The sequence below is a fragment of the Pseudophryne corroboree genome, unplaced genomic scaffold (genome assembly GCF_028390025.1).
Source record: "Pseudophryne corroboree isolate aPseCor3 unplaced genomic scaffold, aPseCor3.hap2 scaffold_1003, whole genome shotgun sequence".
In the NCBI taxonomy this organism is placed as follows: domain Eukaryota; kingdom Metazoa; phylum Chordata; class Amphibia; order Anura; family Myobatrachidae; genus Pseudophryne; species Pseudophryne corroboree.
In genome coordinates, this window is record NW_026967630.1 from 103363 (window position 1) to 119522 (window position 16160).

Consider the following 16160-nt stretch of genomic DNA (forward strand, 5'->3'; position numbering starts at 1 on the left):
ATGAAGCACTAATAGGAGGCTTTAAAATTTTCATTCTAGTGTCCTTCGTTTGGGAGAAAAATGCAAAGGTACAATACAGCTTTTCCTTGCCGATATCTCTCTTTTGCAAAGAGATAGGCATTGGAAAATTCAGGGCTATAACGTGTAGATGAAGCACTAACAGGAGGCTTTAAAATTTTCATTCTAGTGTCTTTCGTTTGGGAGAAAAATGCAAAGGTACAATACAGCTTTTCCTTGCCGATATCTCTCTTTTGCAAAGAGCTAGGCATTGGAAAATTCAGGGCTATAACGTGTAGATGAAGCACTAATAGGAGGCTTTAAAATTTTCATTCTAATGTCCTTCGTTTGGGAGAAAAATGCAAAGGTACAATACAGCTTTTCCTTGTCGATATCTCTCTTTTGCAAAGAGATAGGCATTGGAAAATTCAGGGCTATAACGTGTATATGAAGCACTAACAGGAGGCTTTAAAATTTTCATTCTAGTGTCTTTCGTTTGGGAGAAAAATGCAAAGGTACAATACAGCTTTTCCTTGCCGATATCTCTCTTTTGCAAAGAGCTAGGCATTGGAAAATTCAGGGCTATAACGTGTAGATGAAGCTCTAACAGTAGACTTTAAAATTTTCATTCTAGTGTCTTTCGTTTGGGAGAAAAATGCAAAGGTACAATACAGCTTTTCCTTGCCAATATCTCTCTTTTGCAAAGAGCTAGGCATTGGAAAATTCAGGGCTATAACGTGTAGATGAAGCACTAACAGGAGGCTTTAAAATGTTCATTCTAGTGTCTTTCGTTTGGGAGAAAAATGCAAAGGTACAATACAGCTTTTCCTTGCCGATATCTCTCTTTTGCAAAGAGATAGGCATTGGAAAATTCAGGGCTATAACGTGTAGATGAAGCACTAACAGGAGGCTTTAAAATTTTCATTCTAGTGTCTTTCGTTTGGGAGAAAAATCAGCTTGAATGCTTCAGGGGCTGGGGCATAGCCAACATGAGCCCCACACCGAAGGAGGGTGGAGGTGTTTAATGCAAACTAGGGGTCAGACAAGCGCCGCAAAAGGCCACCATGCCCTGCACGCACCTTTTCTGTTTTCATATGCAGACGAGGGTTGAAGCCAACTTTGACCCACTGCTTGGATGACATCACCATATGCAAATCCATCTGCGGCAGGCCTTCCCCCAGGAATGCTTGCACTAGTTGTTGCATTTGGTTTGTTGTTTGGGGGTGCTTCAGTATTAGGCAGCCTTCTGCCCTCCCATGTTCATCTGAAAATATGTGTTCTCCCTGCAGTTGTTGTCCCCAGATGAGAGTTCCCTTGTGCTGCCTCAGTTGAATCTCCTTAACTTGACAGAGATGTGCCTGAGCAGCGGCCCTCCCCAGCTCTATCCCAAATCATACTTATTTTGCATAGGAGATACCATGGTCATGAAGATTATTCTCCCAGGGTGAGGTTCATTCATTGCATTCTGGGTATGCTGACCCCTGTGATTTCCCCAAATGTGGGAAACTCGACTGCTTTATTTGTGGTAGTGGGGGACTGTGTTTGTGTTTTCCTCTGGTCAGCTCTGGTAAAAGTCAGATTTCTTTGTTTCAGAGCCTTGTTCTTCTTTTGAGAGTTCCCTTGTGCTAGTTCTTCAGAACGAACAAATCTTTTGCTTTTTACTAAAGATTTCCGTGGAGAGGAGCAAAACTGAGTTTTATCTCAATTTTTGCATGCCCCGTCTTATTGGGGTTTCTTTTATCAGTTTAAAGATAGAACGAGTGTGCTTTAATGTAAGCTCATTTGCGTAGAAATGACAGTAAATGTTTGTTTCTTTTCAAACAGAACTTTCTTGACTATACTAATTGCTTGAAAGATCTGGGAGCACATGGAAAAGAGTACAAACCATGTTTATAGCAAGGGGAAGCCTGGTGAGAAATCTGCTTTCTTTCTTTCAAATTGGGTGCTCACTTTGAGCTGAATGAGGACTGCTGGCATGGCACTCAGGCGACAGGTAGAATCTTGGTCATGCTGTGGTTTCTCTTCAGAACGAACAAATCTTTCGCCTTTTACTAAAGATTTCCGTGGAGAGGAGCAAAACTGAGTTTTATCTCAATTTTTGCATGCCCCATCTTATTGGGGTTTTATTTTATTGGTTTAAAGATAGAACGAGTGTGCTTTAATGTAAGCTCATTTGCATAGAAATGACAGTAAATGTTTGTTTCTTTTCAAACAGAACTTTCTTGACCACACTAATTGTTTGAAAGATCTGGGAGCACATGGAAAAGAGTACAAACCATGTTTATAGCAAGGGGAAGCCTGGTGAGAAATCTGCTTTCTTTCATTCAAATTGGGTGCTCACTTTGAGCTGAATGAGAACTGCTGGCATGGCACTCAGGCGACAGGTGGAATCTTGGTCATGCTCTGGTTTCTCTTCAGAACTAACAAATATTTCGCCTTTTATTAAAGATTTCCGTGGAGAGGAGCAAAACTGAGTTTTATCTCAATTTTTGCATGCCCCATATTATTGGGGTTTCTTTTATCAGTTTAAAGACAGAACGAGTGTGCTTTCTTGTTAGCTTTAATGTAAGTTTATTTGCATAACAATGACAGTAAATGTTTGTTTCTTTTCAAACAGAACTTTCTTGACCATGCTACTTGCTTGAAAGATCTGGGAGCACATGGAAAACAGTACAAACCATGCAGTATCACAAGAGCCTTTATTTGATCTTTCATGAAGATAGAGCAGAATTGAGGACACGTCAACAATTTCTGCCGAAGGTGGTTCATCTTTCCACATGGTGCCTTTGGCCACTGACACCTTCATTGAGTCAAAGTCTCTGGCTGTGGTCAGAACTTTGAAAATTTATGTCACCAGAACGGTTCAGATTAGGAAAACAGAGGCTCTGTTTGTCCTGTATGCTCCCAACATGATTGGGTGTCCTGCTTCCATGCAGACCATTATGCGCTGGATCTGTGGTTAAATTCAGCATGCTCATTCCACGGCAGGATTGCCGTTACTGAATTAGGTGAAGACCCATTCTACTAGAAAGGTGGGTTCATCCTGGGCAGCTGGTCGGGGAGTCTCGGCATTGCAACTTTGCCGAGCAGCTATTTAGTAAACACTTTTGCTAAGTTTTACAAGTTTGATACCTTGGCTGATGATAACCTCAAGTTGGGTCATTCGGTGCTGCAGAGTCGTACGCACTCTCCCACCCGTTCAAGAGCTTTGGTATAACCCCATGGTTCTTAATGTGACCCCAGCATCCTCTAGGTCGTATGAGAAAATAGGATTTTAATACCTACCGGTAAATCCTTTTCTCTTAGTACGTAGAGGATGCTGGGCACCCGTCCCAGTCCATACTGTGTCTGCAGTTATTACTTGTGGTTATACACATGTTGTGTTACGGTTCTGGTCAGCTTTTTGCTGCAATTGTTCATGCCGTTGGCTTGTGTTCTGTTGAATGCCACGTTCTGCGGCATGCTTAAGGTGTGAGCTGGTAAGATGCTCACCTTAGTTTAACAATAAATCCTTTCCTCGAAATGTCCGTCTCCCTGGGCACAGTTCCTATAACTGGAGTCTGGAGGAGGGGCATAGAGGGAGGAGCCAGTTCACACCCTTTGAAAGTCTTAAAGTGCCCATGTCTCTTGCGGATCCCGTCTATACCCCATGGTTCTTAATGTGACCCCAGCATCCTCTACGGACTAAGAGAAAAGGATGCCCTTGTGTACTATCCTGACTTCTCCTCCCGTCTGCTTACTTTGTGCCTTCCAACGCACAATGCGAACTACAGGTGGTGCTGCAGGGCCCACACCCTTTTACTTGCCTTACAGAGCAGCTCTGGAGCTGTTACAGTGCCCAGCTGCTGCAAGAAATCAGCATGAATGCTTCAGGGGATGGGGCATGGCCAACATGAGCCCCACACCAAAGGAGGGTGGGGGTGTTTAATGCGAACTAGGGGTCATCCAAGCACTGCAAAAGGCCGCCATGCCCTGCATGCCCCTTTTCTCTTTTTATATGCAGATGAGGGTTCCAGCCAACTTTGGCCCACTGCTTGGATGACATCACCGTATGCAAATCCGTCTGCTGCAGACCTTCCCCCAGGAATGCTGTTACTAGTTGTTGGATATGGTTTGATATTTGATGGTGCTTCAGTATTAGGCAGCCTTCCGCCATCCCATGTTCATCTGAAAAGATGTGGTCTCCCTGCAGTTGTTGTCCCCAGACGAGAGTTCCCTTGTGCTTCCTCAGTTGAATCTCCTTAACTTGACGGGGGAGGGGCTGCCCGAGCTGCCACCCTCCCCAGCCCTATCCCAACTCATACTTATTTTACATATTAGATCTCTTGATCATGAAGATTGTTCTCACAGGGTGAGGTTCATCCATTATATTTTAAAATAGGAAGGTACAAATTACATATTTGAATTGCATCTATGTGCTGGATTCAAATGCCCCCCCCCCTTCCTTTCTCAATTGTGCCCGTCAGCAGCTATTCTAAGGTTGCTGCCAATGGGTGTGACACATTAATTTCTTCTGTGGGGTACACTGGACTCCACAAGGATTCACATTGGGGTGTAGAGTAGGATCTTGATCTGAGGCACCAACCGGCTCAAAGCTTTTGACTGTTCCCAAGAAGCTCAGTGCATTCTCCTCTATAACCCCGCTTCCATGAACAGGGAGCTCAGTTTGTAGTTGGTGCCTTCAGTAGCAGGCCAATTAACAGGGGCCTGCCTCAGGCAGCCTATTCTTAGCTATTAATTTTGACAAGAAAAGAAGAACTTGTTTTATGAGAATCTACAAGGGCTGCAGCAGGCTAGGTCTAATAGACATCTTTACTGCAGCTTCATCACTCCCAGCGGCGCTATATACTCCCGTGCCCTGGTTGCTGGGTCACTGCAGCGGAGGCTCCGGTTTCATCCTAAGGTCAGTCACACACACACCACCCTTCCGGATCACGAGGCCGCTGATGAAGGGGAGCGAGGCCGTAGGGGGTGGGCCGTGTGCGCACTGCGGTGGACACTGATTACTGGGCAGCCGCTCCACTAGCCACCAGGTACAGTTAAGGAGCACAGGTCTGGGGGTTTTTCTCCTATATTAACCCAATTTTGTACTGCCCGCAGCGCATTGTGATAGGTAATAGGGCCTGATTCAGGTTGGATTGCAATCACAATAAGCGATCCAACTGCAAAAATTGCTAAGAGCATACGCATGTGCCTGCATTTTCTGCGGCACCCCGCAGAGAATGTGATCGCCTCTGCCTGTCAATCGGGGTGGGGAAGGGGGGGAGAGGTGGGTCAGCAACACTCCATTTCCAAGTCAGGGATGGAGCGGTGCGGGGGCAAGGCTTCAAAATGGGGTCTGCAACGGAGGAGACACAGGGGGCGTGGTCACAGCGGCTGTATGACATCACATTCAGCCGCTGTGATCACAAAAATGGTGGCGGCTTCCTGCGCGCACATACAGTCTGCACCAGCAGGAGCCTACACCATTTTTTATGATCACGCTGAACTGCAGTGCGACTGCAATTACAGCATGGTCAAGAAGGGAGGCGTCATGCTGGGTGGCCATGCCCTGTCACTGTGCAGGAGCCAGCACCGCTCACACACTAGTCCCCGGGTGCAGCCCCCAACCCCCGGGACACCCGGAGCAACAAAATGTAGATTCAGGCCACCAGGCCACGCCCCTACCTATGAAACCATGCCTCCTTTTTACCATTGCGCTGCTTATCTGCGCGCACTGCATTACAATCTCCCTCGCCACCTCTCTGTGTGTCACCAGTGATAGTGACACCTCTGCCATGCTTGTAGCAGCTGGTCCTAAGATCTACGCCTCAAACCCTGAGTGTTTGCCCTTGTGACTTGTTGATCATCATAGCGAAGCAGATGCTTACAGAAAACTGCAGGGGCTTAGATTGAAAATAAAAAAATTGATGGGTATAAGGTAGAGAGGAGCGGGTTCGGTTCTCCGAGAACCGAATTCCCCACGAACTCCACGTGGTTTACACTGGTCCGAGGCAGGCTTGGTTGTTCCCGCCTGACTCGGAAAACCTGAACAAGGGAAAATGTCATCATCCCGCTGTCGGATTCTCGCGAGATTCGGATTCCATATAAAGAGCTGCGCGTTGCTGCCATTTTTACTCGTGCATTGAAGAGAGAGCGGAGAGGACGTGGCTATGTTCTCTCAGTGGAAATCTCAATATCAGTGCTCAGTATCAGTGGTTACTTATTGCTGCTCAGTAATACTAGTAGTGTGTCTCTCCTGCTCAGTGTCAGTTCTCAGTAGTATCCTCATCAGTGCTCAGTATCACTGCTCATTGTCTTGTGCTGCATTGTGGTGCTCAGCATACTACAGTACATTACTAATAGTCCAGTGCTGCATCTTGCTGCTCAGTGTCAGTTCTAGTATCCTCATCAGTGCTCACTATCACTGCTCATTGCATTGTGGTGTTCTGTATACTACAATAACATAGTAATATAGTAACATAGTTTTTGAGGTTGAATAGAGGCAAATTGCCCATCGTGTTCAACCTGTTTTAAGTTGTGATGATTCTACATACTTGCTGAATAATGTTTTATGACTAGTTAGCTACTATAACTCATGTTACCCCCGGATTAACCATGTTGATATTTTAAGTATTATAACCTTGGATAGCTTTTTCATTCAGAAATGTATCCATTCCTTTTTTAAATCCAATTACAGAGTCCGCCATTACCACCTTCCCTGGCAGGGAATTCCACATCCTGATTGCCCTAACAGTGAAGAAACCTTTCCTCCATTGCGTTCTGAACTTTCCTCCAGTCGCAGCGAGTGACCACGTGTTCTTTTAATAAATAATTCCTCTGATAACTCTTTGTTATGTATCTTTACATATTTGAAGATATTAATAATATCTCCTCTTAGGCACCTCTTTTCTAGTGTATAAATATTCAGCCTAGTAAGTCTTTCCTTATAGTCCAGTACTTTTAGGCCTTTAATCAATTTAGTCTTCAGGATCTCTTACACTTCCATGAGCAGCAGAGTAGTGCAATGGAAGCATGCTGGGCCCATAACCCAGAGGTCGATTGATCGAAACTATCCTCTGCTATGTGCATTTTTTTTTTTATAATTAAAGTAATCAAAAACTGGGATTGATATTTTGGCTCTTTTATTTTTACTTAAAGTACAATAACTTTTATCATTTTAATTTGTTTTAATAGTATATTGACAGCATTGTTTTCTTTAAAAAATCCACTTAATTTTCTTTACCCTATTACTGAAATGGTAATTGACAAAAACAAACTACATTGTCACCAGAAGAGCAATGCAAAATGTACAAGTGATATATGAAAATCATCTTCCATCTTGAATTTCAATGATGCATTGGGACAACAATTTGTGAGAAACATCTTCACCCACAAAGAAAGATTTTCTTAATTCCTTACCTGTGTGCTGATTAGATATCACCTTGTTTTCACATTAAACAGACTTCCCCGTGAGGAAGCAGCAAGGATGCAGTGACGTTTCCTGGTGTCAACCTGTATTATTTCAGTAGACATTGAAATGAGGATGCATCTTTGATGCCTTTCCAATGAAGCAAGTTTATTTCAGTAATAGGTGAAAAACCATTCCTACAAAGGTGTTAATCAGAGACTTGGCTTTGTGGACACTTTTCAGAGAGCAAATTTGTTAGCATAAACATAAAATCAGAAAATGAAGAGCTGTTTAATCACTCAATTGGACTTTTCTGCCAGCATATTTTTTTTCTCTGCAACCCACTGCTAAATTGTGCTTCCTAGCTGTTTTTTTATAAAATCACTTAATCAAATCTAACTCTGATTACATCAGAGAAGGCCAGGTACCCTACACCATAAGGGGGGTTTTTGAAATTTTGACTTGTCTACTTAAAGATCACCAAAATCTGATTACAAGGTCAATTACATCCCTGGGTGGGATTGAACCACCAACCTTTTGGTTAATAGCCAAACATGCTAACCGATTGCGCCACAGAGACACCTTGCAAAAGTCAATACTGACAAAGGCTAATAATCATTCATCTAGAACGTTTCCTAGAAAAACTTTAAAAAGTCAATAATCTGGAGAATTTTTGTAAGAAACACATTGGTACTTTCCCATGATGAGTGAGTGCTTCAGGATTTCTTGCACTTACATGGGCTATTAACCAAAAGGTTGGTGGTTCAATCCCACCCAGGGATGTAATTGACCTTGTCATCAGATTTTGGTGATCTTTAAGTAGACAAGTCAAAATTTCAAACCCCCTCTTATGGTGTAGGGTACCTGGCCTTCTCTGACGTAATCAGAGTTAGATTTAATTAAGTGATTTTATAAAAAACAGCTAGGAAGCACAATTTAGCAGTGGGTTGCAGAGAAAAAAATAACATTTTAAACCTACCGGTAATTTTTTTTTCTCGTAGTCCGTAGAGGATGATGGGGACTCCGTAAGGACCATGGGGGATAGACGGGCTCCGCAGCAGACATGGGCACTTTAAGAAAGACTTTAGATCTGGGTGTGCACTGGCTCCTCCCTCTATGCCCCTCCTCCATACCTCAGTTAGAGAAACTGTGCCCAGAGGAGACAGACAGTTCGAGGAAAGGATTTTTGTTAATCCAAGGTCAAGATTCATACCAGCCACACCAATCACACCGTATAACTTGTGATATACTACCCAGTTAACAGTATGAATCAAATCTAACTCTGATTACATCAGAGAAGGCCAGGTACCCTACACCATAACAGGGGTTTTCGAAATTTTGACTTGTCTACTTAAAGATCAACAAAATCTGATTACAAGTTCAATTACGTCCCTGGGTGGGATTGAACCACCAACCTTTTGGTTAATAGCCGTACACACTAACTGATTGCGCCACAGCGAAACTTTGCAAAAGTACATACTGACAAAGGCTAATAAGCATTCATCTAGAACGATTCCTAGAAAAACTTTAAAAAGTCAATAATCTGGAGAGTTTTTGTAAGATGTTTCTTCCAGCAACCAATGAAGAAACACATTGGTACTTTCGCATGATGAGTGAGTGCTTCAGGATCTCTTGCACTTACATGTGCAGCAGAGTACTGTAATGGAAGCATGCTGGGTCCATAACCCAGAGGTAGGCAGATTGAAACTATCCTCTGCTATATGACTTGTCTACTTAAATATTACCAAAATTTGATGACAAGGTCAATTACGTCCCTGGATGGGATTGAACCACCAACCTTTTGATTAATAGCTGAACACACTAACCGATTGCGCCACAGAGACACTTTGCAAAAAGTACATACTGACAAAGACTAATAAGCATTCATCTAGAACGTTTCCTAGAAAAACTTTAAAAAGTCAATAATCTGGAGAGTTTTTGTAAGATGTTTCTTCCAGCAACCAATGAAGAAACACATTGGTACTTTCCCATGATGAGTGAGTGCTTCAGGATCTCTTGCACTTACATGTGCAGCAGAGTACTGCAATGGAAGCATGCTGGGCCCATAACCCAGAGGTAGGCAGATTGAAACTATCCTTTGCTATATGCATTTTTTTTTTGTTCATTAAAGTAATCCAAAACTGGGATTGATATTTTAGCTTTTATTTTTACTTAAAGTACAATAACTTTTACCATTTTAATTTGTTTTAATAGTATATTGACAGTGTTGTTTTCTTTCAAAAATCCAATTAATTTTCTTTACCCGATTATTAAAATGGTAATTGACAAAAACAAACTACATTGTCACCAGAAGAGCAATACAAAATGTACAAGTGATATATTAAAATCATCTTTCCAGCTTGAATTTCAATGATGCATTGGGGCAACGATTTTGTGAGAAACATCTTCACCCTTAAATAAAGATTTTCTTTATTCCTTACCTGTGTGCTAATTAGATATCACCTTGTTTTCACATTAAACAGACTTCCACATGAGAAAGCAGCAAGGATGCAGTGGCGTTAATGTTTCCTGGTGTCAACCTGTATTATTTCAGTAGATATTGAAATGAGGATGCATCTTGCTGCCTTTCCAATGAAGCAAGTTTAATTTAGTAATAGGTGAAAAACCATCCCTACAAATATGTTAATCAGATACTTGGCTTTGTGGACACTTTTCAGAGAACAAATTAGTTAGCATAAAAATAAAGCCAGAAAATGAAGAGCTGTTTAATCACTCAATTGGATTTTTCTGCCAGCATATTTCTTTTTCTCTGCAACCCACTGCTAAATTGTGCTTCCTAGCTGTTTTTTTATAAAATCACTGATTCAAATCTAACTCTGATTACATCAGAGTAGGCCAGGTACCCTACACCATAAGAAGGGGGTTTGAAATTTTGACTTGTCTACTTAAAGATCACCAAAATCTGATAACAAGGTCAATTACATCGTTGGGTGGGATTGAACCACCAACCCTTTGATTAATAACCAAACACACTAACCGATTGCGCCACAGAGACACTTTACAAACATACATACTGACAAAGGCTAATAAGCATTCATCTAGAACGTTTCCTAGAAAAACTTTAAAAAGTCAATAATCTGGAGAGTTTTTGTAAGATGTTTCTTCCATCAACCAACGAAGAAACACATTGGTACTTTCCCATGATGAGTGAGTGCTTCAGGATCTCTTGCACTTACATGTGCAGCAGAGTACTGCAATGGAAACATGCTGGGCCCATAACCCAGAGGTAGGCAGATTGAAACTATCCTCTGCTATATGCATTTTTTTTGTTAATTAAAGTAATCCAAAACTGGGATTGATATTTTTGCTCTTTTATTTTTACTTAAAGTACAATAACTTTTACCATTTTAATTTGTTTTAATAGTATATTGACAGTATTGTTTTCTTTCAAAAATCCACTTAATTTTCTTTACCCTATTATTAAAATGGTAATTGACAAAAACAAACTACATTGTCACCAGAAGAGCAATACAAAATGTACAAGTGATATATTAAAATCATCTTTCCAGCTTGAATTTCAATGATGCATTGGGGCAACGATTTTGTGAGAAACACCTTCACCCTTAAATAAAGATTTTCTTAATTCCTTACCTGTGTGCTAATTAGATATCACCTTGTTTTCACATTAAACAGACTTCCACATGCGAAAGCAGCAAGGATGCAGTGGCGTTTATGTTTCCTGGTGTCAACCTGTATTATTTCAGTAGACATTGAAATGAGGATGCATCTTGCTGCCTTTCCAATGAAGCAAGTTTAATTCAGTAATAGGTGAAAAACCATTCCTACAAAGGTGTTAATCAGAGACTTGGCTTTGTGGACACTTTTCAGAGAGCAAATTTGTTAGCATAAACATAAAATCAGAAAATGAAGAGCTGTTTAAACAGCTACTGCCTGAGGGTCTCTTGACCTGGTGCAATACCTCTGTAGCTTTTTGTTGAGGCGGGACGCCATCATGTCTATCTGGAACAGTCCCCACCGACTTGCAATCTGTGCGAAGACTTCCTGATGGAGTCCCCACTCTCCTGGATGTAGGTCGTGTCTGCTGAGGAAGTCTGCTTCCCAGTTGTCCACTCCCGGAATGAACACTGCTGACAGTGCGCTTACATGATTCTCCGCCCAGCGAAGAATTCTGGTGGCTTCCGCCATCGCCACTCTGCTCCTTGTGCCGCCTTGGCGGTTTACATGAACTACTGCGGTGACGTTGTCTGACTGGATCAGAACTGGTTGGTCGCGAAGTAAGGTCTCCGCTTGACATAGGGCATTGTATATGGCCCTTAGCTCCAGGATGTTGATGTGAAGACAAGTCTCCTGACTTGACCAAAGACCTTGGAAATTTCTTCCCTGTGTGGCTGCTCCCCAACCTCGGAGGCTCGCGTTCGTGGTCACCAGGATCCAGTCCTCAATGCCGAACCTGCGGCCCTCTAGAAGGTGAGCACTCTGCAGCCACCACAGGAGAGATACCCTGGCCCTGGGGGACAGGGTGATCAACTGATGAATCTGTAGATGTGACCCGGACCACTTGTCCAGTAGGTCCCATTGCAAGATCCTCGCATGGAACCTGCCGAAGGGAATGGCCTCGTATGATGCCACCATCATTCCCAGGACTCGAGTGCAGTGATGCACTGACACCTGTTTTGGTTTCAATAGGTTCCTGACCAGAGTCATGAGTTCCTGGGCCTTTTCTATCGGAATATAAACCCTTTTCTGGTCCGTATCCAGAATAATGCCCAAGCAAAGTCAGACGAGTCGTAGGAACCAACTGCGACTTCGGGATATTGAGAATCCAGCCGTTTTGCTGTAACACCTTCAATGAAAGTTATACGCTGTTCAGCAACTGCTCTCTTGATCTCGCTTTTATGAGGAGATCGTTCAAGTACGGGATAATTGTGACACCTTGCTTTCGCAGGAGCACCATAATTTCCGTCATTACCTTGGTGAAAATTCTCGGAGAAAATTCTGGAGAGACCAAACGGCAACGTCTGAAATTGGTAATGACAATACTGTACCGCAAATCTTAGGTACGCCTGATGAGGTGGATAAATGAGTACATGAAGGTATGCATCCTTTATGTCCAGAGATATCATAAAATCCCCCCCTTCTAGGCTGGCGATGACCGCTCTTAGCGATTCCATCTTGAACTTGAACCTTTTCAAGTATAGGTTCAGGGATTTTAAATTTAATATGGGTCTGACCAAACCGTCCGGTTTTGGGACTACAAACAGGGTCGAATAATTTCCCTTTCCTTGTTGAAGCAGGGGAACCTTGACCACCACCTGTTGAAGATACAATTTGTGAATTGCATTTAACACTATCTCCCTTTCCTGGGGAGAAGATGGTAGGGCCGATTTGAAAAACCGGCGAGGAGGCACCTCTTCGAATTTCAGCTTGTAACCCTGAGAAACAATTTCTATTGCCTAGGGATCCACCTGCGAATGAACCCAGATGTGGCTGAAAACACGAAGACGTGCCCCCAACTGGGCGGACTCCTTTAGCGGAGCCCCAGCGTCATGCGGTGGATTTTGTAGAGGCCGGGGAGGACTTCTGTTCCTGGGAACTAGCTGTGTTGTGCAGCTTCTTCCCTCTGCCCTTACCTCTGGCAAGAAAGGGACGCACCTCGTACTTTCTTGTTTCTCTGTGATCGAAAGGACTGCATTTGATAATGTGGTGCTTTCTTAGGCTGTGAGGGAATATAAGGCAAAAAATTTGATTTACCAGCTGTAGCTGTGGAGACAAGGTCCGAGAGACCTTCCCCAAACAATTCCTCACACCTGTAAGGTAAAACCTCCATATGCCTTTTTGAGTCGGCATCACCTGTCCATTGCCGGGTCCATAGGACTCGTCTAGCAGAAATCGACATAGCGTTTATTCTAGAACCCAGTAGACTAATGTCACTTTGAGCATCTCTCATATATAGGACAGCATCTTTTATATGCCCTATGGTCAATAACATAGCATCCTTATCTAGGGTCTCAATCTCTGCTGATAAGGTATCTGTCCATGCTGCCACCGCGCTACAACCTCGGCCGACGCAATTGCCGGTCTGAGTAAGGTACCAGAATGTGTGTAAATGGACTTTAGGGTAACCTCCTGCTTGCGGTCAGCAGGGTCCCTGATGGTAGCCGTATCCTGGGATGGCAGCGCTACCTTTTTGGATAAGCGTGTCAATGCTTTATCCACCCTAGGGGAGGATTCCCACCGTATCCTGTCCATTGGCGGGAAAGGATACGCCATAAGAATCCTTTTGGGAATCTGCAGCTTTTTGTCTGGAGATTCCCAAGCTTTTTCACATAATTCGTTCAACTCATGTGAGGGGGGAAAGGTTATCTCAGGTTTCTTTCCCTTATACATGTGTACCCTCGTGTCAGGGACAGGGGACTCTGTGATGTGCAAAACATCTTTTATTGCAATAATCATATATCGAATACATTTAGCCAATTTTGGTTGTAACTTTGCATCATCGTAGTCGACACTGGAGTCAGAATCTGTGTCGGTATCTGTGTCAACTATTTGGGATAGTGGGCGCTTTTGAGACCCCGAAGGTCCCTGCGACATAGGGACAGGCATGGGTTGACTCCCTGACTGTTCCCTAGCTTCAGCTTTGTCTAATCTCTTGTGTAATAAGTTTACATTAGCACTTAAAACATTCCACATATCCATCCAGTCAGGTGTCGGCGTTGTCGATGGAGACACCACATTAATTTGCTCCTGCTCCTCTCTAGGAGAGCCTTCTACCTCAGACATGTCGACACACGTGTACCGACACACCATACACTCAGGGAATCCTCTTATCTGAGGACAGTTCCCCAACAAGGCCCTTTGGAGAGACAGAGAGAGAAAGTATGCCAGCACACACCCCAGCGCTATATGACCCAGGAAAAAAACACAATCATTTTATGTTTACCCAGTAGCGCTGTATTTCCATATATATATGCGCCTAATTATGTGCCCCCTCTTCTTTAAGACCCTCTTTCTACCGTGGTATAAGCAGGGGAGAGTCCATGGAGCTTCCCCTCAGCGGTGCTGTGGAGAAAATGGCGCTGGGGAGTGCTGAGGGAGAAGCCCCACCCCCTCAGCGACGGGCTTCTGTCCCGCTCAAATAGCCCCCCCCATAAAAAAATGGCGGGGGCTCTTATATATATATACAGTGCCTAGCTGCATATATATTTATTTTGCCAAAGAGAGGTCTATATTGCTGCCCAGGGCGTCCCCCCTGCGCCCTTCACCCTTACACTGACTGCCGTGTGTGAGGTGTATGGGAGCAATGGAGCACAGCTTTACTGCTGTGCGTTACCTCAGTGAAGATCATGAAGTCTTCCGCCGCCTCTGAAGTCTTCTTTTCTTCTCATACTCACCCGGCTTCTATCTTCCGGCTCTGCGAGGGGGACGGCGGCGCGGCTCTGGGACGGACGGCGAGGGTGAGACCTGCGTACCGATCCCTCTGGAGCTAATGCTGTACAGTAGCCTAAGAAGCAGAGCCTATCAACTCACAGAAGTAGGTGTGCATCTCTCCCCTCCGCCCCTCGATGCAGGGAGTCTGTTGCCAGCAGGCTCCCTGAAAATAAAAAAATCTAACAAATATACTTTCTGTCAGGAAACTCAGGAGAGCTCCCTGAAAAGCACCCAGTCTCCTCTGGGCACAGTAGTAAACTGAGGTCTGGAGGAGGGGCATAGAGGGAGGAGCCAGTGCACACCCAGATCTAAAGTCTTTCTTAAAGTGCCCATGTCTCCTGCGGAGCCCGTCTATCCCCCATGGTCCTTACGGAGTCCCCAGCATCCTCTAGGACGTAAGAGAAAAATTATGCTGGCAGAAAAATCCAATTGAGTGATTAAACAGCTCCAGAGCTGCTCTGTAAGGCAAGTAAAAGGGTGTGGGCCCTGCAGCACTACCTGTAGTTTGCATTGTGCATTGGAAGCCTAGTTTGCTGTCTGTTTCCACTTCTTTTTTCTTGATCCCCTCCCGTCTATACCCTTGTGCACTATCCTGACTTCTCCTCCCGTCTGCTTACTTTGTGCCTTCCAATGCACAATGCAAACTACAGGTAGTGCTGCAGGGCCCACACCCTTTTACTTGCCTTACAGAGCAGCTCTTGAGCTGTTACAGTGCCCAGCTGCTGCAAGAAATCAGCGTGAATGCTTCAGGGGCTGGGGCATGGCCAACATGAGCCCCACACCGAAGGAGGGTGGGGGTGTTTAATGCGAACTAGGGGTCTTGCACAATGCGAACTACAGGTAGTGCTGCAGGGCCCACACCCTTTTACTTGCCTTACAGAGCAGCTCTGGAGCTGTTACAGTGCCCAGCTGCTGCAAGAAATCAGCTTGAATCCTTCAGGGGCTGGGGCATAGCCAACATGAGCCCCACACCGACAGAGGGTGGAGGTGTTTAATGCGAACTAGGGGTCATCCAAGTGCCGCAAAAGGCCGCCATGCCCTGCACGCCCCTTTTCTCTTTTCATATGCAGACGAGGGTTGAAGCCAACTTTGACCCACTGCTTGGATGACATCGCCATATGCAAATCCATCTGCTGCAGGCCTTCCCCCAGGAATGCTTGCACTAGTTGTTGCATTTGGTTTGTTGTTTGGGGGTGCTTCAGTATTAGGCAGCCTTCTGCCCTCCCATGTTCATCTGAAAATATGTGTTCTCCCTGCAGTTGTTGTCCCCAGATGAGAGTTCCCTTGTGCTGCCTCAGTTGAATCTCCTTTACTTGACAGAGATGTGCCTGAGCAGCGGCCCTCCCCAGCCCTATCCCAAATC

General features: G+C 44.2%; 5 non-coding genes across 5 annotated transcripts; 4 read left to right on the plus strand and 1 right to left on the minus strand.

The window, feature by feature from the left end:
- The first annotated feature begins 1390 nt into the window (after positions 1-1390).
- Positions 1391-1554, plus strand: LOC134987425 (U1 spliceosomal RNA). The gene has a single exon (XR_010193083.1). It is a non-coding gene; the product is annotated as a U1 spliceosomal RNA (small nuclear RNA).
- A 59-nt stretch (positions 1555-1613) lies between these two features.
- On the plus strand, positions 1614-1730 carry LOC134987412 (U5 spliceosomal RNA). Its single transcript, XR_010193068.1, has one exon. It is a non-coding gene; the product is annotated as a U5 spliceosomal RNA (small nuclear RNA).
- A 274-nt stretch (positions 1731-2004) lies between these two features.
- Positions 2005-2120, plus strand: LOC134987407 (U5 spliceosomal RNA). Its single transcript, XR_010193063.1, has one exon. It is a non-coding gene; the product is annotated as a U5 spliceosomal RNA (small nuclear RNA).
- Positions 2121-2395: 275 nt separating this feature from the next.
- Positions 2396-2511, plus strand: LOC134987409 (U5 spliceosomal RNA). Its single transcript, XR_010193065.1, has one exon. It is a non-coding gene; the product is annotated as a U5 spliceosomal RNA (small nuclear RNA).
- Positions 2512-7893: 5382 nt separating this feature from the next.
- Positions 7894-7967, minus strand: TRNAN-AUU (transfer RNA asparagine (anticodon AUU)). The gene has a single exon. It is a non-coding gene; the product is annotated as a tRNA-Asn (tRNA).
- Between the last annotated feature and the right edge of the window lie 8193 nt (positions 7968-16160).